The sequence below is a fragment of the Toxotes jaculatrix genome, chromosome 21 (genome assembly GCF_017976425.1).
Source record: "Toxotes jaculatrix isolate fToxJac2 chromosome 21, fToxJac2.pri, whole genome shotgun sequence".
Taxonomy (NCBI): domain Eukaryota; kingdom Metazoa; phylum Chordata; class Actinopteri; family Toxotidae; genus Toxotes; species Toxotes jaculatrix.
This window is the reverse complement of record NC_054414.1, coordinates 20597995-20623624: the sequence shown is the minus strand read 5'-3', so window position 1 is coordinate 20623624 and position 25630 is coordinate 20597995. Positions and strand designations below refer to the sequence as shown.

The window sequence follows — 25630 nt, the reverse complement described above, 5'->3', positions numbered from 1 at the left end:
AAGTGAGACTTCAGACAAGAAGAAGACAGAGAGAAAGCGAACACAGAAGAAATTATTGATCAGGTATTGGTGTTTGTCAACGTTACTGTGATGAGATCAGAGATATTGATGAAGACGAGATGATCAATAGATAGAGGGGGGAGGTGTGTGTGTGTGGGGGGGAGGGGCAGGCTGTAGTGGATATTATCTGAAGGAGTTTCTCTGAATGGAAAGTAATTAAAACTCAACATCAACACCATTAACCCCAAACACACAAATGTTCTGTGTGTGTGTGTGCGTGTGTGTGTGTGTGTGTGTGTGTGTGTGTGTGTGTGTGTGTGTGTGTGTGTGTGATTGGCTGCTAATCCTGGTTAAATTAATGAGAAGAAAGTTAATTTGTGGTTTTGACCCTTTTCTGCTCAGAACACGGATTACACACAACAACACACACACGCACAGACACACAACAACACACACACAACAACACACACACACTGACACACAACAACACACACAACAACACACACACACTGACACACAACAACACACACAACACACACACTGACACACACACACACAACAACACACACACACTGACACACAAACAGCACAAAGTCAGTGAGTGTGTGTGTGTGTGTGTGATGATAAATGAAGGGTAATGAGAGATGACAGGTTTGCTCAGTCTGTCTTTTCAACTCTCTAATGAGTGAACACATTTTTCATCTTCTGTGAATATGAACACACTTTACAAGCTGCTGAGTCATGACTCTGTCCCCAGACATGAGGTTTACGACTGAACTCTGACGCCAGAGACCAGGTCCACGCGTCCAGCGTCCCATCTGTGGTTCAGGCAGCTGAAGCTCTTTGGTGAAGGTTCAGGAAACATGGTGGCTCAGGTTAAAGTGTTTACTTCCTGTCTTCTGGTCTGGCTGCTGCGTGTCACACTTCATATTAACACAACACACAGATGTGAACACAGGAGAAAACTCAGTGACTGTGTGTCAGTAACACAGCATCAGAGAGCGAGTCCACGGTGTCTCTGTGGACACGAGGCGGCTCAGGTCCACGGTGTCTCTGTGGACACGAGGCAGCTCTGCTCCGATGTGAAGCTGATACAAATGCTGCTTCTCTTCTGGGACAAAGTGCTGAATCTGTTTTCCATGAACAGCATCAGTAAACAAAGAGAGTGAAGCTGTAAACAAACGAGTTTCAGTTTCAGCAGCAGCAGTAATTAGACTGTTTCATTAGTCTGAAACATTTCAGCATGTGAGCGTTTTGTTTGTATGTAAATGAGTTAAATCCTGTTTTTATGGACTCAACACTAATTTAAATTTAAGTGAAGACAAACACACACACACACACACACAAACACACACACACACAGAGCAAAGAAGTGCTGATGACACCAGACACTGAGAGGCGGGAAAAAAATGCTGTGATTAGACAGGAAATATGGAAATACTACAACACACATCGTCCTGTAAACGTCTGACAGACGTCGTCTCTGGAGGTTCACACACACACACACACACTCTCTCTCTCTAAATGAAGACTGCTGACAGTGTCTGTGTTTTTTTCACCTCCCTGCTGAACAAAGAAACATCAGACTTCAAACAAATACTTAGAATCTGACTGTAACACTGTGATGAGACTGCGTGTGATTCCTCTGCTGGCACAGCAGCAACGTTCTGACACGTGTCGGGACAATGATCATATTTTAATGGATTTAAACAACAAACATTAACACTTTAAAATGGAAAATAAAGCAAATTAAATCTACAGTTGGACCTTGTCTTCACCATGAGAGGTGATGCTGCTGCTGCTGCTGCAGCTGCAGCTGATGATGATGATGATGAAGGTCAGCCTTGTTTGACCCACACTCTCACTCTCACTGTCCTGTTTCCTCAGTTGTGTAAAAACCAACCAGACTGAAATTACACAGTGTTTAATCTTCTCTCCATCACTGAGTTTATTTCACTCTGGGCCGATAACATGTTGATGTGAGGAGTTGGAGCAGACTGTCAGAGGAGTTTTAATCTAATAACCAAGCTCCTCCATCTCTCTGCTGATTGTTTCTGCTGCTCACTTATTATTTTCCTCCTCACTGCTCAAACTTTGCTGCAGAGGCTCGGCCGCTCGGTGCCGATAAATAGCAGGTGATGGATGTCGGCTCCTCGGCCTGATACTCCGCTCCAACATGAAAAAGAGAAAGACTATTATTTCTTATCATCTTCTTAACATTATAAGCAATGGAGTGTTATCAGGGGAGCAGAGAGGAGGTGCTCTGATAGACTGTCACCTCTTCTCCTCCGATAGCATCACACAGAGATGAGTGGGGGAGGCCGAGTGAGGAGGGGGGAGGAGGGTGAATGACAGAGATATTACTGCCTTGCAAGATTTGAGTGGTGATTTCCTCCATGACAAATGACCCAGTGAGGAGAGGAGCAGGGGGGAGGTGTGTGTGTGTGTGTGTGGGGGGGGGGGGGGGGGGGGGTGTGGACGGCCGAGTGTCTGACAGCTCAAATTATAGAGGAAAATATCATGGAATCTGCAGCCTGACAGACGCCTGGATCCTGGAGTCGGTCCTCTGACTTCTTCAGGTCTCAGACCAAACGTTTCACCTGAGCACAAAACAAACTCAGAAATCTAAGCTGTGGGAATAAATCAAACGTGACGCACTGAACCCTGAAGGACCGGGACCAGGGCCAGGATCAGGACCACGGCCCTCAGTGACTAAGGGCCAATCTTAGCTGAAAATGCACCTCAGTGGGCCAGCGCGTTCGGGGCCCCCGGTCTCAGGTGTCTGCTCTGCCTGGTTGTTTGTGTGCAGGTAAAATCCTGTGCACTGTCAATACAACACAATGTCTCACCTGTAAAAAAGAAAGGACCATACGCAGAGTCTGAATCACCTGTGCCTCCTTCACTCTGCTCACAGTTACACAGAGGCCCCACGTTTTCATTCTAATCACTGATGTGTTGGTTTTGTTTTGTTAATTATTATTATAGTTTTTTTGTTTATATTTTTCTACTAAAGCTTCTCTTAGGAACTGGACTGAACTATTTATTTATCTGTGTTGTCATTTATTCTCTGTGTATTTCTGTTACACTGCAGAAAGTTCCATAAAAATCTGAAGACGTTTCAGTAACGTGCGTGGCGTCAGTCTCACGTGAGGCGGCCATGTTTCTTCTCAGGTTAGAGTTGTGAAATCTTGTTCAGTTTTTTTTTTTTTAGCAACCAAGATGGCGGCGCGGGTACACGCAGCGGGCTGCGTGCTAGGCTACATATTAGGCTACATGCTAAACCACACAGACCGGCTCTGCCCAGGCTCCTCCTCACCAACGCGAGGTCACTCGTCAACAAACAGGACGAGATTCAACTGAGGATTGTCTCACGTAAGACCGACGATCTTCACCAAGGCCTGGCTGGATAACAACATCCCCGATGCAGCGGCGGAGCTAGCGGGCCGCTCTCTGTTCCGGGCCGATAGGCCTCAGGCAAGACCAAAGGCGGAGGTATGACACTGTACGTTCACAACTCGCGGTGCACAGCAACGAACATAAAAGGAACTTTTTGCTCCCCCGATTTGGAATATCTTTAAAATCGTTTAAACGGGTTAGAGCCCTACATACCACTGCGAGCTAATGCTAAGTTAGCGCTGGAGGAGCTGAACTGTCTGATTAGATTCAAGAGTCTTTATTGTCATGATGCCAACATAACGAAATTTTGCAGAGACTCCCGGCTTTAAGGCACACATATAAATAAATAACACAGGTACTTAAAAAAGAACATTTCTGAAAATATAAACACAAAGTAGAGTAAGTCAAGTGAAGTAAGTAATAAAGTGCAGCTCAGTGCCAGGCCAGTGTATGGAAGGCTGAGAGTGTTTGATTGTGTTCTGTGTGGTTGTCAGCATCAGCAGGTGTGTGTGTGTGTGTTGGGGGGGCTGGGTCTATGTGTCACTGTGTGAACTGACCTGAGTTCAGCTCTCTTCATTTTGTGTTTCAGTAGGAGCTAGTTCTCCATAATTTTATCTTTTGACTTCCTGTCTGCACAGGAAGTGAGACTGCGTGGATCACCTTTACCTGCATTTGAGCGAATATGTGATGAGTTTTATTATCTGAGGCACAGTAGCAGATGTTAGATCAGCTGCACAGATCTGAGATCAGCTCTCAGTCATCAGGTTGTTTCCACACGTTAAACAGGAAACTGGACCTGCTTCAGAATCAGCATCAGCTCAGTGATAACACGATGAACTCACAGAGACGCTCATCACCAGCTCATCTGAGATTCAGCAGATTACTGACGACGGAGGAAGCAGCAGGTTGGAACAAACAGGAAGTGACAGGACACAGACATCCTTGGAAAACACATCAGGAGACATTTCAGTTAGCATGTTCTGCTAAAAGGCTATTGTTGTTGTCACACATGCACACACACACACACGCACACACACACAGAGTGCTCCATTATCAGTCGTTGTTCAGGCTGATAAATTATCAATGACTCCACTTCAGTCTCTTTCACCTAAATTGGACGATCGAGGTTCAGCATGAATAAAACAGCAGCCTCTCTCTCTGACTGACTGACAGCTCGCGCTCTGTGGGTCATGTGACAGGAAAGTCCTCACAGGTTGGGTGGCGCTGTGCATCGATGAAGCTTAGTGACCGTCTTCCTGTTTCCAGCTCACTCTTCATCCAACCACAGCCTGACACGTTCACCTTTAGCCAATCACCTGTGAGCTGTCAGACTGTAACAGTCTTCTCTCTCTCTGATGTCATTCACCTGTCTTTTCAGCACCGTGGAGATCTGTGCCCCGCCCCTTTCACCACCTCTGCTGTGGATGCCCCGCCCTCTCCAATCAAACCCTCCAATTATGGAGTCTCCTCCTCTGAAGACGTCCCCTCATCATCAGTGTGATCCGGCTCTGGGGGAGTGTCCTTTTCTAGTCTTTTCTACCTTTTCACCAAAAATTTACTTCAGATTTCCTCATTTTCTTCTTTTCTCTCTTGATTTAAACAGAACGTCGTGAGTGTTTGCTGAAGAACACAGCACCAGGAACCGCATGAGACGATGAAGGATAACAAAGCGGAGGAGAGACGATCGAAGACGAGGAGGAGGAGGTGTGTGTGTGTTTAAGTCCATCATTCAGGTCATTATGTCTCATTCAGTCTCAATAATCACACAAATCAATCTGTGTAAATGATGCATCAGCCCCGCCTCCTCACGAATAACTGAACGTTAGTGAATCTGCGGCCAATAGGAAGGCAGCATCCATTCTTAATTTATTCTAATAAATCTGTGTGTGTGTGTGCGTGTGTGTGTTTGTGTGTGTGTGTGTCTGTGTGTGTGTGTGTGTGTGCGTGTGTGTGTGTGTGTGTGCGTGTGTGTGTGTGTGTGTATGTGTGTGTGTGATGTGATGCTCTCTGACAGAACGTTGCCATTAAAACGTGAACTCGCCACCATGTTAATAATTAATGAGCTCAGCTGCTCGTTAATAGTTAATAACTGAAAAACAGTAAGAGCAGCCGTCCAATCAGATTATAGGAACAGGACGAGAGAGAGAGAGAGTCTGGATGGCGTGTGAAGGAAACTCAGTGGTGGTACAGTTTTAGTTTTTACCTGTGCAGGTGTCGGATCGTTACACTGAGACCTTCAGTGTCATTAGAGCTGAGACAGGAAGAGGCTGAGGTCAGGTGAGAGTGACGACTGCGTCTGATTGGCTCGCAGAGTTCGTCTCTGCGGCTGCTTCACAAACTCCGAACTCCGAGTCTCTGTGGAGTTGCAGGAACACATTCAGCTTCCAAACGGCAGCTGATTGGACGGGAATGAATTTTCCCTCCGATGTTAACGAGAAACAGTCGCAGGAAAAACAAATCCAAATCAAATACCCATCAGCCCCTGTGTCTGTCTCATCTTCCTTCGCCCTGTGCACCTGAGAGTCAGTATGTATACATACCATTTACATTTACATGGAGAACATTGGGTTATTACGGCCATAATTACTGTGCGGTGGTGGCCTGTCGCCGTCTTCACTTCTGCCAATAAACCGCCGACCAAACGCCCGGCGCTACCATGAAGCAGGGAATCATGGGAACGAAATTAACTCTTGATATGGAGTGTGTGCGGGGCGGCGGGGAGCGACGCTCGGGTTAAATGAAAAGATGACTGCAGCCCGTTTGGCAGAGCTGTTCATTTGTTAGCGAACGCTGCAGGTTCGATTCCCCTAGAGGCCGCGACCACCTCCACCGCCACAACCTGCCGCATCACATCAGCGCCACGGCAACGGAGAATCAAATATGAAGGGAGATGATGTTCCCCCTGGAAACACGACGTAAATAAACTCTTATGGAAATGTCCGTCTGTAATGTCGTTTTGTCACAATCAATTTCCCATTACCCGTCACCGCGGCAACGCATGCCAGAATATTACACACACACACAAATACACAAAACACACACAGACACACACACCCCACCGTGAGTAAAATTCAGTTTGAACAGCGAAGACGGAAAAATGAAAAGAAACCAGGAGGGAAAAAAAACGAGAAAATGAAACGAAGGTTAGAGTTTAGAACAAGGTTAGTATGAAAGGAGGAGGAGGAAGAGAAGAGGGGTGGAAGAGGAGGGGGGAGGAGAAGAAAGGAGGAAGAGGAGAGTAAGGAGAAGAGAGTAGGAAGAGGAGGAGGGGAGGAGAAGAGAGGAATGAAGATGGCGTGAGCCTGTGATCCACCTCCTCTCCAAGATCCAGGATCCAGACCCACTGGTTTCTGTAAGACCCGCCCACAGGACACACTTCCTGTTTGAAAATAAAAGTCTGTGTTTCACAGGTTCAGCTGTCAGCAACACACACACACACACAGTGATAATCTGATGCTAATAAAGCAGCAGTGTGTTTGGCAGAGGGCCGGCTGGTGACCTTTACATGATGATGAAAGACAAATGTCAGGAGTGTAACTGTGTGTGTGTCTGTGTGTCTGTGTGTGTGTGTGTGTGTGTGTGTGACGGATTCCTTTCTTTGTCAATAAGCTTTAAACACACACTGCTCTGCATCCAAACAACAGCAGCTGTGTCAGAGGTGACATTTACTCTCACGCCGTCAAACCAAAGTCACTCACTCATAAACATCTCTGGTTACCATAGCAACGCGCTGTCCACTCGGAGACCAGACGCAGGATGCGGTACAGAACCCAGGCTGATCTACATGTTCTGGTTCTGGACCCTGAATCTCAGCCTCGGTTGGAGGACGGACAGCGTCAGCTGACACAGGTGAGCATGAACAAATAACACACAGGTGTGGAGAGATGGAGGTTTGAAACTGAGACATCTGGCAGCTCCATCCTGTGCAGATGTTCCAGCTGTGAGTGTCACCTCCATTATTTTTCTGATTATTGATTATTGTTTGATTGGTGGCTCAAATTTGCACGTTCAGAAGCAGACAGCGAGCGAGTGGCCCTGTGTGTGTGTGTGTGTGTGTGTGTGTGTGTGTGTCAGAGGCCTACAGGGGATTGAGATGTTCCCAGTTTAGTTTCTGCTGAGGCGGCGTTCAGACAGTTAGCAAGAGCTGTTTATGCTTCTGTCTGCTACAGAGGAACTAATTGAATCTGTGTGTGTGTGTGTGTGTGTGAGTGTGTGAGTGTGTATTGTCTATAGATAACAGTAAAAAAGTGCAGTCAGAGTTTTTCTTTGTGTGTGAACTTTAAAGGAAACAGAAGCTCCCTGTTAAACTGAACAACACACACACACACACACTCACACACACACACACACACACACACACACACACACACAGGGTCTATAACTGAATCCAGACGTGTTGTCAATATCTTATAACCAAATATGTGCATCCTGTCAATATGTGCTAACCAAATAAAGGCGTCCTGTTGGAGGCGGAGTCAGAGGCCGCAGCCAATAAAAACTCTGCTGGTTTGAATAAAAACTGAAGCAATAACCACCAATAAACCTCCAGACGATTTATCTTCAGTCCAATAACAGGTTTTTATTTCAATAAAGCTGATAAGGAAAAACTCCAACGTCGGCCCGACGCCACGATTGCATCCAGAGCCCGTGGGGAGGGGGGGGGGGGGGGGGGGGGGGTTTCCATGGTTACCTGTTCCTTCTTCATTAGGCCTCACAGCTCGTCTCAGTTCAGCTTTACGTGTCTGAATGAAATCAGCTGTTTGAGAGCAGCCAATCACAAGCCACCCTCACTCAGGTGGTCTGGACAACACACTGGTGTCCTGATGTACGGAGCCTGGGAGCTGTTACAGAGTTAATACGCTGTTTGACTCGACGTGGTCTGTAATGGACAGCAGCTCCATCAGCGTCTCACAGCCTGTCCTCAGACGTCTGAGTGACGACTGGAAGCAGTCTGTGACCCTGTCTGTGACCCGGTCTGTGACCCGGTCTGTGAACAGTGAAACACCACATGGTCCCAGACAGTTACACACTACTCCCCCCAACATGCAGTGCTAACTGTGGAAGTTATTGGGGTCAGGGGTCATTCGAGGACATGCTGCCTTGCTCCTGGGCTCCTGATCTGAGGCGTATATAACTTCAAGTTCTGATGGATGGTGGTCACTATGGCGACAGAGAGCTGATATGGAGACATAACCAGACAATGAGATTCCTCCTGGAGAGCTTCATCACTCATCCTCCACATATCGCCACGGCAACGCCACAGTCGCCACTTCCTCCAGGCTGTGTGTGTCTGACTGTGTGTGTGTGTGTTTGTGATGCAGTGTTAGTCAGTATATAAAATGTGTCCGTCTGCATGATAAATGGCTTCATTTTAACCTGACACACACACACACACAGAAACACACACTGTAAATCACACACACACAGAGTCAGTTGCAGATGTGACAAACTGAGCCAATTAAAGGTCCATTACACTCAACATGCTGTCATTACCCTGTGTGTGTGTGTGTGTGTGTTACTGTGTGTGTTACTGTGTGTGTGTGTCACACAGCAGTCATGCTGAGGTCAGAGTGGTGTAATGGCAGCAGCACTGTGCTCTGTCCTGATCCTGATGAACTGTAGTTTCCAGCAGCTGAGTCAGTTCTTGCTCAGGACTCATACCTGTACAACTCCAAACATTATTATTATTGTTGTTGTTGTTGTTTAAAAACTCAGATTCTGAATCAGAGAAAAAACTAATTTAATGAAATAAATGTGTCAAACACAAACATTAGAATAACAGTATGAAACCAGTCTGACTTTCATTAACTTCCATTAATCATCCACCTATTAAAGCTGCCGTCCAATCAGCTCTCAGCCTGACACCTGACGCTCGTCTCCGTGACGACAGACAGACAGGAAGTGGGGTCTGACAGGTGCTAACAGCAGCAGCCATCGTCTCGTTAATAAATTCACTGATAATATTCAGGACTCGTTAATAATCTGACACTAATGGATCTTTTAGAGAAACCAGTCCACACACTGTTTAACCCCGACATCACTGTGTGTGTGTGTGTGTGTGTGTGAAGCAGAAAGCACACGAGCAGGAATAAAATGAGCAGTGTGTGTGTGAGAAACCAAAAAAAGTGTGACTGTCGGCGTTTTCTCAGCTCGACTCAGTGAGCTCTGAGGCTAATAGGTGCTAATGAACACACACACACGTGCGTCTGCTCAGCTATCCTTGTCAGGACGTTGTATTGACTTCCATTCACTGGACCTCAGACGTTACGTCTGGCTTCTTTATTCACATTAACATTGTTGTTCTTTATTATTTACTGTGGAACTTCGGCTTCACCTGCAGTGATGTTATGAGTGTGAGCTGTGATCCCACTGAATGTGTTTCTCACACTGACCAGTGAAACTGCAGAGTAACAGCTGTTACAGTAAAAGTTTCTACAAACAAAGACTCAGCGACGCTGCCAACAACAAACATGGTCCTTTGTTTTTAATGTTTATCTGTGTTACTGTTATTTCTGATGACAGGACGACAGTGTTACGCTCTGACCAGTCTGACCAGTCTGACCTGTGACCTGTGACCTGCAGTTCACCTCCAGGTAAAACCAGAACTTCCTATTTTCACAAACATTTTCTGAGCTGACGAGCGCTGTGTGTGTGTGTGTGTGTGTGCGTGTGTGTGTGTATAACTGTTTCCTATGGCTGTCATCTCTGAGCAAGGGTGGCTCGGCAGCGACGTTCCTTTAATTAGCCTCATTAGCTGGCTGCCACAGAAACCCATTTATTTACACGCAGACCCCATGTGTAAACAATGACAACACGCTAACGGCTGTTAGCAACATGCTACACGCACAGTGAGAGGCCACAGATTGTTTTGGACGTGTGGAATAAACACGTGAACACACTGATGTGAACGACGTCGCAGAGTCAAACTGGGTCTGTACCCGTCGGCTCTGATCCGGATTTCACACCGAACACAAACACAAACACCATGAAACCAGATTAAAGTTCAGGACTGAAGCACTGAAACGTAACAGGGTTTAAACTGGAAACTGTTTCCTGTTTCCTGTTCACGGTTTGAACGTGCTGCTGCTTCTCGCCTTATTTCAGACATTAATAATCTCATCACCCGTCTCTGAAGTCGCTCTGCAGCGTGTGTGTGTGTCTGTGTCTGTGTGTGTGTGTGTGTCTGTGTGTGTGTGTGTGTGAGATGATCACAGTGTTAACATGTAAACCGGTTTAATCAAAGAGCTCTGCAGGAGGTGAGAGAGAGAAGAGGAGGCTAATTAAGAGAAGACTCACTTCATCACACACACACACACACTGTAACGCACACACACTTCAGTGTAATGATGTCAGCCATCGAGGCAATTAGGCAGGCAGAGGGCGAGCGAGCACTGAGACACTGGACAGATCAACAGAGAGAGAGAAAGTGTGTGTCAGTTTTAGTATTAATTAGTATGTTTCTGTGTGTGTGTGTGTGTGTGTGTGTGTGTGATCTTTGCCATAGGAAACTGTTTAATGAAACAGAGAAGACAAACTCTGATAATAAGGCTTCAACAGCCAACAGCTCTGTGTGTGTGTGTGTGTGTGTGTGTGTGTGTGTGTGTGTGTGTGTGTGTGTGTGTGTGTGTGTGTGTGTGTGTGTTCAGCAGCAGTTAGACCACATTCAGACTGACTTCAGGCCTGTGTGAAAAAAACACAGCTCAGTCATTCATCTGAATGAGGTGAGAACCCGGTTCTGGTTCTGGTTCTGTGAGACCTGGCCTGAGGTGGAGCACTCACCTCAGCGTTCCTGCGTTTCCTCCCAGTGTCTGAGCGAAGCTGCTGGTTGGTTGATGGTTTGAGTTCCTTTATCTTCAGCTGATTGGACGTCAGCCTGCGTGATGAGCACGTGGACTTCACATGTCAGAGTCTGTAAAATGCTCCATGAAAACATACGAGCAACACTTTGGGAACATCGAGGAACTACAACACTGGACAGGTCAACCTGTTCCTCCAAAATAAAAGTCTCTGCTTAATCCACACAGGATTTTACAGGAATGAACCGCGACCTGTTCGAGATAAAGACGACCAGAAAGGTGAACTGACCGTGAGCCGACCGTGAGCCACAAAGTCCTCACAGCAGTGTCTCTTCAGGGTTTGTCCAATTTAGTTTGAAATTATTGGTCCTCACATAATGAACTCTGCTGTGTCTGACATCCAGCCTGAGTGTGTGTGTCCCTGTCTGCTGCAGGCTGAGGACATTTAAAGGAGCAGTTCCCTCTGAACTGCTGTGACACGTTGAAGCTGACGCCGTCTGAGGAGCAGCTGATGGAGGGAAACGCTCAGGACACAACTTCTCCTTCACTCTGCACATGAAAGGCTGATGAAGTCTGAGGTAACTGGAACCCAGCACTGTGTGTGTGTGTGTGTGTGTTACTGTGTGTGTAGGTTCCATTATCTGGCCCTCATCACCTCGTCTTCACCAAAGATCCTGACAGCTGACTGAATGTCAAACCGTCAGTCAAAACGTCCTCACACTCCTTTTACCTGTCTGTCTGTCTGTGTTACTGTGTGTTACTGTGTGTGTGTGTGTGTGTGTGTGTGGAACACGGTCCTCTGACAGGCAGACAGGTCGACACACAGACAGACAGAGATGTAAATGGATGACTGTCAGTCTTCACCATCATCCTCCTCTGACAGGAATACCAATCATCTCTGAGAGTGTGTTACTGTGTGTGTGTGTGTGTGTGTGTGTGTGTGTGTGTGTGTGTGTGTGTGTGTCAGGGGAGTTGGAGCAGACAGTTGAATATCATCAGTATTCAGAGATGGACGACTCTTTTCTTTCTGCAGTTATTCCCTTCAACACTGTCTACGTGGACACACACACACTGTAACACACACACATACGCACACACTGTAACACACACACACACACTGTTCTGCCTTTGAGACTCATTTTTTGTTCATTTAAGTAGAGACTGTTATTTTGAAACACACACTTTTATTTTGACGCTTGTCGGATGTGGGAGTACGCCACAGACGCCAGTAGAACCCGATGTTAAAGTGAATAGAAGTTGTGATGAGAGACAGCTCACGTTCTCTAATAATGAAACCGGACTTTGTATAACTCCAGCAGAGTGTGTGTGCACGTTTATACACTCACTTCATTACAGTATGTTCATGTATAATGGAGTTTGGAGAGCAGAGACATGGTTATGATGCTAAAGCTAAACTACTCTTGTCATGCTGTCAGGAGCAGATCATTAACTGTTGATGCTGACGTGTGTTGATCTTCTGAATAGAGTTTTTCCTGCAGTGTTGCTCAGCACACACATCGAATGGCAGTGTGTGTTTTCTTGTTATTTTTAGTTTCACTCTGTTCAGAGCAGCGTCAGGGATGTTTGATAAACCGGCCAACTACTGCAAGGACACGCCATCATGAGTCAGAGTTTAGCTCACTGTTAATGCTTCAACATTTCATCCAGGACAGTACACACACACACACACACTGTAACACACACACACACACACGGTAACGCACACACACTGTAACACACTGTAACACACACACACACACTGTAACACACACACTGTAACACACACACACTGTAACACACACACACTGTAACACACACACACACTGTAACGCACACACACTGTAACACACTGTAACACACACACACACACTGTAGCACACACACACACACACTGTAACACACACACACTGTAACACACACACACACACACACACTGTAACACACACACACACACTGTGATTATTGCAGTTGATTGAAGTGGTATCAGTCATTTTGTCACAGACATTAACACATCAGCAGCTGTTTAATGTCACAGCTGGTTTAAAAATACTGATGGTTCTCTAATCAATACTGACATCACTGATCAATACTGACATCACTGATCAATACTGACATCACTGGTCAGTGCTGACATCACTGGTCCGTCGGCACTGATCTATAATGATATTGATATATTTTAAGCTGATCGTGAGTTTCATGTGAAGGAGACGAACTGACCTTCAGTGCAGAACTGGACTGACTGTAACTGTAGTGGTTGTCGTTCTCTTTATGAATGAGTTACTGTGGATGTGGACTGGTCTCACCTGGTCTCACCTGGTCTCACCTGGTCTCCTGCACTCAGACAGAAATGGGTTGGTCAGTGAACAGAATAAAGCCTGAAGCAGAGTGTGATCTGATCTGAGGTCTGTGTGAGGGGACACACACTGACCCTGTGGTTGCTCCCTGCTCTCTGCACAGACCTCAGATCAGATGAACACAACAAAATGACAGACTGCTCCTTTAATGACTGTATCAGCACACACACTGGAGCAGCTGATGGTGAGGAGGTCAAAGGTCAAACCACACACACACGCAGTGTTTGTCTGGAGTCATATTCACATTCTCTCTGCTGCTGCAGACACCACCTGACTGTAATTACCACCAACCTCACTGCTGCTAAGCTATCACACACACACACACACACAGTAACACACACACACACACACTCAGATGTGAAGTGTGTCCAGTGGGACAAAGCTGTGATGTGAGAGTTTGAGGTCGTGACCTCATCTTATTTGAGTGTGTGAGACACTTACAGCTCAGTCAGTTATCATACTGTGTGTGTGTGTGTGTGTGTGTGTGTGTGTGTGTGTGTATAGAGTGATGCTGTTCAGAAAATTAATTTTCACTTTTTCAAGAGAAAGATTTGTTGCTGTTGCTGTTGCTGTTTTTGTTGCTGTTGCTGTTGCTGTTGTTGTTGTTGCTGTTGCTGTTGCTGTTGTTGTTGCTGTTGCTGTTGTTGTTGCTGTTGCTGTTGCTGTTGCTGTTGCTGTTGCTGTTGTTGTTGTTGCTGTTGCTGTTGCTGCTGCTGTTGTTTCTGTTGTTGTTGTTGTTGTGTATTCATATTAAATGTCTGTGTGGAGCGTCCTGTTGTGTCCGTGCAGGTAAACAGGTTGTGTTTGGACCATGACCCACAGCTCAGAGACGACACTGAGCCTGACCTGAACCCACAGATATTACTCAGTGTGACATCACTTCCTGTGGATGTCATTATCTCTGATGTCCCTCCAGAATAAAACTCCAGAGATCCACTTAGAAATCAGAGGAAGAGGCTGCAGAACTTTTCCATGACCTGCTCCCTCTCTCCCCTCTCTCTCCCCTCTCCCCCCCCTCCCCCCTCTCTCCCCTCTCTCCCTTCTCTCTCCCCTCTCCCCCCTCTCCCCCCCTCCCCCCTCTCTCCCCTCTCTCCCTTCTCTCTCCCCTCTCCCCCCTCTCCCCCCCCTCCCCCCCTCTCTCTCCCCTCTCCCCCCTCTCCCCCCCTCTCTCTCCCCCTCTCTCTCCCCTCTCTCTCCCCTCTCTCTCCCCTCTCCCCCCCCCCTCTCTCCCCTCTCTCTCCCCCCTCTCCCCCCCCCCCCCCCCTCTCCCCTCTCTCTCCCCTCTCCCCCCCTCCCCCCTCTCTCTCCCCTCTCTCTCCCCTCTCTCTCCCCAGCACAGGGATGTAATGCTAATGCTAATGCTCCACATACACACACACCCCCATCATTCTCATTTCCTGCTGAAACTGTAATTCTCTGAATATTAAACACCCCCCCTCCCCCTCCCCCCTTTCCCTAGTGTCCGATGATTTTAAATGGGCCTCCCCCTCCATCCCATCCATCCCACAACCTCTGCTGCTCTTCTTGTTGCCATGGTGATAACAATCCTCTGGTGATTAGTGTTAATTATCACCATAGCAACACCATCAGTGGCGGTGTAATCACGTGTCAGGAGGTGAGAGGAGAGGAGGAGGCATCCCACTGTCCTCCTGCTGGTTCTCATCGCCTGTCTCTCTCGTCTTTAACGTGAAGTTGAAGAAACTTCTTGAAAGTTGCTGCTTTGTGACTTTAAACCTGAAACACTCGTCCAGTTTACTGCAGCACTGTTAGTACTTCACTGTCATTGTGGTTCATTTGTCTCCTTCTTCTCTCTGAGACTTTTGTGAAGACGTGGGTTTGAAAATAGTTTTTAACAAACTGAGGAACCTTTTCAGCAGCAGGTAAACCAGGCCCTGAGCTTCCCCCTGTGCTTACCACACACTCTCCGCAGGCATGTCATCCTGGTGGTGCGTTATGTGACCAGGTAAATGCCAGGTTGATGACAGAAGTGGTTGCCGGGTGGATCACTGACAGGAGGGGATAAATGTTACCTGAGGTAGACAGGAAGTTACCTGGACAGTAAAATAAAGTCAGGTAAAATACAGAGCGAAGATGATTTCATCTTAGTGCGGTCTGTCCCTGATTCTGAGACACCGTGAGCTGGAGTTTCACCGAACGCGTTGACGTGTCGCTGAGCTTTGACGAAGCTTTTAGGAGCAGAAAGACAAATTTACAGTGTTGGAATATTTAAAAGCAGCAGAGTCCCAGATGATGAGCGATGTCCAAATCAGCCCTCAAAGATTCCAACTCAGACGTTTAGATGGAAAATCTATTTTCTGAAAGTTAATCTGTAAAATGTCAAAGTTCATGTTTGTTTAATTAAAGACATCACGTCCTGACCAGAGCTGATGCTGCTGGTGAAATAAACATGAACAGACTGTCATCCATTTAAACCATCAGATGGATGATGTACAGCAATGACACACACACACACAGTGTGTGTGCGTGTGTGTGTGTGTGCTGGAGCCTTTTAGCACTTTTTGTCATTGGTTTGTGTTAAAAGTTAAACAGCTTTGGGAAGAACATTTTGATTCTGTCGTTTTGTTAAATTTTTATATAAACGTGTGTGTGTGTGTGTGTGTGTGTGTGTGTGTGTGTGTGTGTGTGTTCCAGCTGGGCAGGCAGAGATGCAGGCACCTAAAAGCCAGAATAAATATTAAAAACAGATCAATATTTTATTCAAGATAAATTATTATGGGGTGTTTCTGAAAGCCTGTGTGTGTGTGCGTGTGTGTGTGTGTGTGTGTGTGTGCGTGTGTGTGTGTGTGCGTGCGTGCGTGCGTGCGTGCGTGCGTGCGTGTGTGTGTGTGTGTGTGTGTCTAACATGACACGTGTTAATAATGGATCAGAGTGTGTCAGTAACATTACATTGTGATGTTAAAGTGACTGCGGCTTCGTTCTGATCTGAAGTGTTTTTAAAACATATGACACGTGTTAATATTTCATCATGTGTCTGTGTGTGTTTGTCTTCACATGCAGGCTGAGTGTGGTTCTACACGTCTGACTGGATTTACTCTGCACACGAAGACAGTCAGTCTGCTGAGTCGCTGCAGAGACGCTGCTGAAATAAAAGTCAAACTTGTCCTGATCTGTGCTACAAACGCTCTTGAGTGCAACAGAAACTGTCCCACACACATCGCTACTAATTTCCTCCAGAGCTGTGGACAGGACCATGAACACACCACAGACTCTCAGCTTTTCCTCCAGCACAGTCAAACCTCTGGACTCTGGACCTGAACCATCAGGAACGGCCTCAGGAACCACGTGACGCTCGGTAAACAATCCTGTGCTCGGTCAGAGCAAAGATCTCTCACTGAACTGAACTGTAGTTCACTGCATCTGCTGCCGTCAGTGTCCAGGAAACCCGGGCTGAGTCCACTGAACTGTGTGGAACACACAACCGCAGGTTAGACCCACTGAAAACTGTGTGGACTTGTCCTTTAACGTGCATCAGGTGTGAAGATGAACCACACAGACGAGTGTTAACAGTGTCAGAGAGCTGGCAGAGCTAATGGCTGCTGTTACAACAGGTTAACACGCACACACACACTCACACACACACTCGGTGTCAGACAGTTTTCCACCTGGATGGACTAACATCCGTTCATTAGCTCAGACAGCACAGGAACTCTGTGTGAAACTGATGACATTTCACAGCTTGCATGGTTTACACGTAGAGCGTGTTTGATCTGACACGCCTGAACGCACCACAGGTGGAGACAGAGAGAGGTTACACCCCCTCATTAAACATGACGGAGATCACAGAGAGCGCACACACACACACACACAGAGTCAGCGGTGGTCAGGACAGCACAGACTACCAGAGGAGGTCTCACTCTGTCTGTTTTATCAGGACACTTTAGGCAGAGCTGAGGGACAGAGAGAGACGAGGGGCCACCAGGACTCCTGGAGGACAAAGACCCAGATCCAGGACAGCCATGAGAGTAGAAGAAGAAGACCCAGGACGGGCCACGGTCCAGTGAGTCTGTCTGATCTGAATTGTTATAATAATAATAATAATTGCAGTGTGGGTGGTTAAACTGGTTTGGTCCAGTTTTTTGTTTCTCTGGTTTCAAACCTGAACATGTAAATTAGGTGTGAAGCTTTTTATTATATGTGTGTGTGTGTGTGTGTGTGTGTGTGTGTGTGTGTGTGTGTGTGTGTGTGTGGAGGTGTTTAATACAGGCGTTAGCAGCCGTCCATCTCATCAATCTGTCACTCTGGAGACGTGTCAGTCCAAACAGAGTTCAGCCAATCAGAGCGCAGGACAGGGGAGGAGGACTGGGGGAGGAAGATGGTGAGGGAGGTGAAGTCTCACCAATTTACCTGCCGGAGGTGTGGGAGTGAAACACACACACACACACTCACACACACACACACACACACACACACACACACACACACACACAGTGGATGAAAGTGTCAGAAAATCAGCTGATTCTGATTCTTCCAGTTTAGTTTGTGTGTCTCCTCTGATTCGACAGCCACGACAGAAACAGCGTTCCTGTTTTCATGCTCAGGGTTCGTGTCTCTCTGTCCGTGTCTTGTTGTCCTGGGCTCTGGTGGGCCACTCAATGACTTTCACAGGAGTTGTCCCTAAACCACACCTGCTTCGGGACATTGTCCTGAGCAGTTTTCATGAAGGACATCTCTGGACAGCTGATGCTGCCCCCTCCACCTGCTGTCACAGATAGACAGACAGACAGATAGATTTCCTGGTCTTGAATAAATGTCAGTGTGCAGCAGATTCACACTCAGGTGATAAAATATTCCTGAATATTAAAACCTGGAACTTGTTTTTTCAGCAGGTAATTCAGCAGGTAATAAAAAGTTCAAACAGACCAGAGAATGAAAAATAGATTTCGAAAAAGAAACCAAATGAAATAAAAGCAGAGAAAGTAAAATGTGGAGTGACACTGAGACAACTTTCAGGGTTTTATGAGAGAGAGAGAGATCTGAGGGTGAGAGACACAGAGAAGCAATGGACAGAGAGAGACAGGTGTGTTTGCTTTAGCGTTTCTTCTTCTGCTCTTTACCTCATTGAACACACAGCACAGTTTACACACAAGTGTGTATGGGTGGTGCTCAGTGTGTCTGAGTGTCGGAGAGAGACCATATGACTGAGACGGTTCAGGCTCAGGTTCAGGCTCAGGTTCAGGCACAGGTTCAGGCTCAGGTTCAGGCTCAGGTTCAGGCACAGGTTCAGGCTCAGGTTCAGGCTCAGGTTCAGGCACAGGCTCAGGTTCAGGTTCAGGCACAGGTTCAGGCTCAGGTTCAGGCTCAGGTTCAGACACAGGTTCAGGCACAGGCTCAGGTTCAGGTTCAGACACAGGTTCAGGCACAGGCTCAGGTTCAGGTTCAGACACAGGTTCAGGCACAGGCTCAGGTTCAGGTTCAGGCTCAGGTTCAGGCTCAGGCTCAGGTTCAGGCTCAGGCTCAGGCTCAGGTTCAGGCACAGGCTCAGGTTCAGGCTCAGGCACAGGCTCAGGCACAGGCTCAGGCTCAGGCACAGGTTCAGGCACAGGCTCAGGCTCAGGTTCAGGCTCAGGCTCAGGTTCAGGCTCAGGTTCAGACACAGGTTCAGGCACAGGCTCAGGTTCAGGCTCAGGTTCAGGCTCAGGTTCAGGCACAGGCTCAGGTTCAGGCTCAAGTTCAGACACAGGTTCAGGCTCAGGTTCAGACACAGGTTCAGGCTCAGGTTCAGACACAGGTTCAGGCACAGGTTCAGGCTCAGGTTCAGGCACAGGTTCAGGCTCAGGTTCAGGCACAGGTTCAGGCTCAGGTTCAGGCACAGGCTCAGGTTCAGGCTCAAGTTCAGACACAGGTTCAGGCTCAGGTTCAGACACAGGTTCAGGCTCAGGTTCAGACACAGGTTCAGGCACAGGTTCAGGCTCAGGTTCAGGCACAGGTTCAGGCTCAGGTTCAGGCTCAGGCTCAGGCTCAGGTTCAGGCTCAGGCTCAGGCTCAGGTTCAGGCACAGGCTCAGGTTCAGGCTCAGGCACAGGCTCAGGCACAGGCTCAGGCTCAGGCACAGGCTCAGGTTCAGGCTCAGGTTCAGACACAGGTTCAGGCACAGGCTCAGGTTCAGGCTCAGGTTCAGGTTCAGGCACAGGCTCAGGTTCAGGCTCAAGTTCAGACACAGGTTCAGGCTCAGGTTCAGACACAGGTTCAGGCACAGGTTCAGGCTCAGGTTCAGACACAGGCTCAGGCACAGGTTCAGGCTCAGGTTCAGACACAGGTTCAGGCTCAGGCTCAGGTTCAGGCTCAGGCACGGGCTCAGGTTCAGGCTCAGGTTCAGACACAGGTTCAGGCTCAGGTTCAGGCACAGGTTCAGGCTCAGGTTCAGGCACAGGCTCAGACACAGGTTCAGGCACAGGTTCAGGCTCAGGTTCAGACACAGGTTCAGGCTCAGGTTCAGGCTCAGGTTCAGGCTCAGGTTCAGGCACAGGTTCAGGCACAGGTTCAGGCACAGGCTCAGGTTCAGGCACAGGTTCAGGCTCAGGTTCAGGCACAGGCTCAGACACAGGTTCAGGCACAGGTTCAGGCACAGGCTCAGGTTCAGGCACAGGCTCAGACACAGGTTCAGGCACAGGTTCAGGCTCAGGTTCAGACACAGGTTCAGGCTCAGGTTCAGGCTCAGGTTCAGGCACAGGTTCAGGCTCAGGTTCAGGCACAGGTTCAGGCACAGGCTCAGGTTCAGGCTCAGGTTCAGACACAGGTTCAGGCACAGGTTCAGGCTCAGGTTCAGACACAGGTTCAGGCTCAGGCTCAGGTTCAGGCTCAGGCTCAGGCTCAGGTTCAGGCACAGGCTCAGGTTCAGGCTCAGGCACAGGCTCAGGCTCAGGCACAGGTTCAGGCACAGGCTCAGGCTCAGGTTCAGGCTCAGGCTCAGGTTCAGGCACAGGCTCAGGCTCAGGTTCAGGCTCGGGTTCAGACACAGGTTCAGGCACAGGCTCAGGTTCAGGCTCAGGTTCAGGTTCAGGCTCAGGTTCAGGTTCAGGCTCAGGCTCAGGTTCAGGCACAGGCTCAGGTTCAGGCTCAAGTTCAGACACAGGTTCAGGCTCAGGTTCAGACACAGGTTCAGGCACAGGTTCAGGCTCAGGTTCAGACACAGGTTCAGGCACAGGTTCAGGCTCAGGTTCAGACACAGGTTCAGGCTCAGGCTCAGGTTCAGGCTCAGGCACGGGCTCAGGTTCAGGCTCAGGTTCAGACACAGGTTCAGGCTCAGGTTCAGGCACAGGTTCAGGCACAGGTTCAGGCTCAGGCTCAGGCACAGGCTCAGACACAGGTTCAGGCACAGGTTCAGGCTCAGGTTCAGACACAGGTTCAGGCTCAGGTTCAGGCTCAGGTTCAGGCACAGGTTCAGGCTCAGGTTCAGGCTCAGGTTCAGGCACAGGTTCAGGCTCAGGTTCAGGCTCAGGTTCAGGCACAGGTTCAGGCTCAGGTTCAGGCTCAGGTTCAGGCACAGGTTCAGGCTCAGGTTCAGGCTCAGGTTCAGACACAGGTTCAGGCACAGGCTCAGGTTCAGGTTCAGACACAGGTTCAGGCACAGGCTCAGGTTCAGGCTCAGGCTCAGGTTCAGGCTCAGGCTCAGGCTCAGGTTCAGGCACAGTCTCAGGTTCAGGCTCAGGCACAGGCTCAGGCACAGGCTCAGGCTCAGGCACAGGTTCAGGCACAGGCTCAGGTTCAGGCTCAGGTTCAGGCACAGGCTCAGGTTCAGGCTCAGGTTCAGACACAGGTTCAGGCACAGGCTCAGGTTCAGGCTCAGGTTCAGGTTCAGGCTCAGGTTCAGGCTCAGGCTCAGGTTCAGGCACAGGCTCAGGTTCAGGCTCAAGTTCAGACACAGGTTCAGGCTCAGGTTCAGACACAGGTTCAGGCACAGGTTCAGGCTCAGGTTCAGACACAGGTTCAGGCACAGGTTCAGGCTCAGGTTCAGACACAGGTTCAGGCTCAGGCTCAGGTTCAGGCTCAGGCACGGGCTCAGGTTCAGGCTCAGGTTCAGACACAGGTTCAGGCTCAGGTTCAGGCACAGGTTCAGGCACAGGTTCAGGCACAGGCTCAGGTTCAGGCACAGGCTCAGACACAGGTTCAGGCACAGGTTCAGGCTCAGGTTCAGACACAGGTTCAGGCTCAGGTTCAGGCTCAGGTTCAGGCACAGGTTCAGGCTCAGGTTCAGGCACAGGTTCAGGCACAGGCTCAGGCACAGGCTCAGGTTCAGGCACAGGTTCAGGCTCAGGTTCAGGCACAGGCTCAGACACAGGTTCAGGCACAGGTTCAGGCACAGGCTCAGGTTCAGGCACAGGCTCAGACACAGGTTCAGGCACAGGTTCAGGCTCAGGTTCAGACACAGGTTCAGGCTCAGGTTCAGGCACAGGTTCAGGCTCAGGTTCAGGCACAGGTTCAGGCACAGGTTCAGGCACAGGCTCAGGTTCAGGCTCAGGTTCAGACACAGGTTCAGGCACAGGTTCAGGCTCAGGTTCAGACACAGGTTCAGGCTCAGGCTCAGGTTCAGGCTCAGGCACAGGCTCAGGTTCAGGCTCAGGTTCAGGCACAGGTTCAGGCTCAGGTTCAGACACAGGTTCAGGCTCAGGCTCAGGTTCAGGCTCAGGCTCAGGTTCAGGCTCAGGTTCAGACACAGGCTCAGGTTCAGACACAGGTTCAGGCTCAGGCACAGGTTCAGGCTCAGGTTCAGACACAGGTTCAGGCTCAGGTTCAGGCTCAGGTTCAGGCACAGGTTCAGGCTCAGGTTCAGGCACAGGCTCAGGCTCAGGTTCAGGCTCAGGTTCAGGCTCAGGCTCAGGGGGAGGGAGACCAAACAGAAGGAAATTACAATAATACCATCAGCAGCAGGAAGCTGCTGAGGAGCCTCTGAGCAAGAAAATGTCATTTAGACGACGTCCACTCACATTCAGAGACGCATCAGTCTGTCTCCATCATCATCACATCTGATTTACTGTGTGTGTGTGTGTGTGTGTGTGTGTGTGTGTGTGTGTGTGTTCGGTCTATTACAGCTTCATATTGCAGCTGCTGCCTCACTGCATTAAAACGTCTGTTAGAGGTGAATTTATGTCAGAGAGCTCCCATTAGCTCAGATATATGGCCACTCACACACACACACTCACACACACACTCACGCACACACACACACACACACAGCTCAGCTCAGCTGGTGTGTGTGTGTGTGTGTGTGAAGTGAACGGTTCTGACTGAGGCTGTTCACACTGATCAGATTTATCTGTGAGGAACTGTAGAATAGCTGAACCTGAACGTTCAGGCTCAGTCTACGTTGGCAGACGTGTCCACAGGCCATAGCAGGCAGGACATTCCCAGAGACACAGACAGAGCAGAGAGACATCCCTGTAACGTCCCACCAACGGTGTAACTGTCATGATCAGTCTCAGAGTTTCCTCACTTATCGGACTCTTAGTTTCTTGAGTTTCGCTGTAGTGACTTCCTGCGTGTGACTTCCTGCGTGTGACTTCCTGCGTGTGACTTCCTGCGTGTGGCTTCCTGCGTGTGGCTTCCTGCGTGTGGCTTCCTGCGTGTGGCTTCCTGCGTGTGACTTCCTGCGTGTGACTTCCTGTGTGTGACTTCCTGTGTGTATATAAGCCTGGCTGTTCTGTGTACCTGCCCGTGCTCTCACCGTGGTCTGTGCTCTTCCTGCTGGTTACATGTCGTGGCCACAGATTCTGCTGTGACTTTTAGTTTGATAAAGAACTTTGGACTGTCTGCATTTGGTTTCTGTCTCTCATGTTTCTGTCTCCCCGACTGGACAGTAATGTCTTCAAACATGTGTCTTCACTCTCAGCACTCAGAGCAGTCGCAGGTTTTCTCCGTGTCACGTGTTTGAGGAGGAACACGTGAGGTCACGGCAGGTCGCGGCTGTACGTCCTCGACAGTGAGCTGAAATTTAAACAGGTTAGGAGGACAGACCGTGGACAGTCGTTCACCGACTTACCTGTTTGCTCAGGAATGAGAACGGACTGCTGCTGACCTACAGTGCGGCCATGATGGGGGAGGGGTCAGCGAGTGAATTCATTACACAGACACACGCTAATGAAGGACAGTAACTGTCGGAGAGGACGTGACTCTGGACTTGGAGAAGAGGAAGAGTTAGTCAAAGAGCAGTGGGAAAAGAAGCAAAGGAAAAGAAAGCTGGAGCAAAGGCAGATGTCAGGACGAGAGGGGACACGAAGACGACGTCAACAACATCATCGAGGACACAGCAACAGATGTCTTCACCTGGTCTCACCTGTGGATCATCTCATCCGTCTGTCTGACTGGCTCTGCTTCCTGTCAGCTCACCAGCCGTCCTCTGCAGGTAAGACTCACCTGTTCACATCATGTGATCTCACACATCATGTGATCTCACGGGCAGCTCTTGCAAGAAAATATGTTTTTATGTAAAACTCAGGCTGGGCTCTGATTGGACGGGACACAGTGGCCGTCCAATAGGAGCTCAGAGACAGCCGGCTGCTGTGGGACAGCGTCTGTGTTCTTTAATGAACCAACGAAGAAGAAAAAACAGGCAAAAGGAGGAAAAACTGAAGTCTGGGGAGTTGGTGGGGGGACGGGGGGGGGGGTCAGTGATGGTTGACCTTTGTGACCCCGCCTGTCTTTTGGCTGTTCTGCTTCAGTAATTACCATGGTAACAACTTATCATCATCATCATCGCCACCCGGCAACAGGAAACAGTTTCAGAGACAAAGCGCTAATTTAACCAGCGTGTGTGTGTGTGTGTGTGTGTGTGTGTTTTAACCAATTATCACCCGGTAGTGTGCACACACACACACACACACACAGTAAACTTGCACAAATGTCATACCATTGAATTGCTGTATCTTAAAAAAATAAAAAACATAAGAAAATAAAAAGCAACCTGACAGTAAAGTTGATTTTATTAGGTTTTTATTGTGATAGTTGAGGAGCAGAAAGACTCAGGCTGAGTGACGTCCATGTTCCTGTCCCTCAGCAGACTGAGGGACAGGACGGGACTCTGACTCCGAACGCTTCACGTTTCCAACACGATACTCGGTCATTTCTCTGTGTGGAATCAGTGAAGTCACAAACACACAACAACAGAAAAAGAAAAATATTTAAAACATTAATCAGTTCACTCACTCTGACGATAAGTGAACGTATGAATGAAAGAGTGTAACATATGGAAGATGTAACAGAGGAGAGAGTGCAGCAGAGTGGAGCTATGTTCATGTTACAGAGCAGCAAACTGCAAACAAAGAGATGCTGCTGTCTGAGTGTTCGCAGTCTCTGGGGGGGGGGGGGGGGGGGGGGGGTCTTTTTCCTCTAAAGTGTGAGAGCTGTGTGTGTGTTTGAAGCAGAAAAGGGCCAGAGCTCCCCCTGGTGTTCAGCAACAGAACAACTCTGCAGCCAAAACAGCACAACCACTGTACTGCTACTGTACGAGTGCTGTTACTGATTATTATCATATATATGATTATAATACTGTGTGTGTGTGTGTGTGTGCGTGTGTGTGCGTGTGTGTGCGTGTGTGTGCGTGTCTGTGTGTGTATGTGTGTGCGTGTGTGTGTGCAGGAACAACCACACACGTCACACCAACCACAGATCTCAGTGTGATGTCAGCAGGTTGCGTGGCGTCTTCGTGCGGCGGCCTGTAGTTCTGGGACTGATGGAGCTTCCTGTGTCCCGTCCCTCTGCTTCCTGTCGGAGGGCTCTGTGTCCGGGCTCGGCTGAGCGTCTCTGCTCTGTGACCGAGGGCCGGTTCAAACCTTTATTCTTCCGAACCTGAAGACGTGGACGGACCTGACAGGTGACTCTCATCAAACCTGACAAACATTTGGATCAAAACCTCGACGTGTTTCTGATTCTCGCTCCCTCTCTCTGCGTCTCTGTCTCTCTACCACTCCCTCTCGTCTTCCTCAGTCTCACCCGGCGTCCCGCTCTCAGGAAAATGACATTTAGAGCAGCAGGGTGAGAAAAGCAATCTGCCGTCCCTCCCAGGAGAGGGGGAAGACGTAAATGTGAAAATGAGTGGAATAAAAGAAGAGAGAGAAAGGGGGGGGGGGG

General features: G+C 48.7%; 1 long non-coding RNA gene across 2 annotated transcripts in view; it reads left to right on the top strand.

Annotated features, from left to right (window-relative positions):
• The first annotated feature begins 4800 nt into the window (after nt 1-4800).
• Nucleotides 4801-25630, top strand: part of LOC121201546 — a 31734-nt gene continuing 10904 nt past the window's right edge. Inside the window, exons 1-10 of one of the 2 annotated variants that reach the window (XR_005896683.1) lie at nt 4801-5100; nt 7120-7245; nt 9919-9989; nt 11421-11530; nt 11627-11770; nt 16565-16991; nt 17439-17564; nt 17771-17920; nt 23394-23906; nt 25139-25373. This is a non-coding gene — a long non-coding RNA (uncharacterized LOC121201546). Of the gene's footprint in view, nt 5101-7119; nt 7246-9918; nt 9990-11420; nt 11531-11626; nt 11771-16564; nt 16992-17438; nt 17565-17757; nt 17921-23393; nt 23907-25138; nt 25374-25630 lie in introns of both variants that reach the window. The other variant, XR_005896682.1, reaches the window with a different exon arrangement.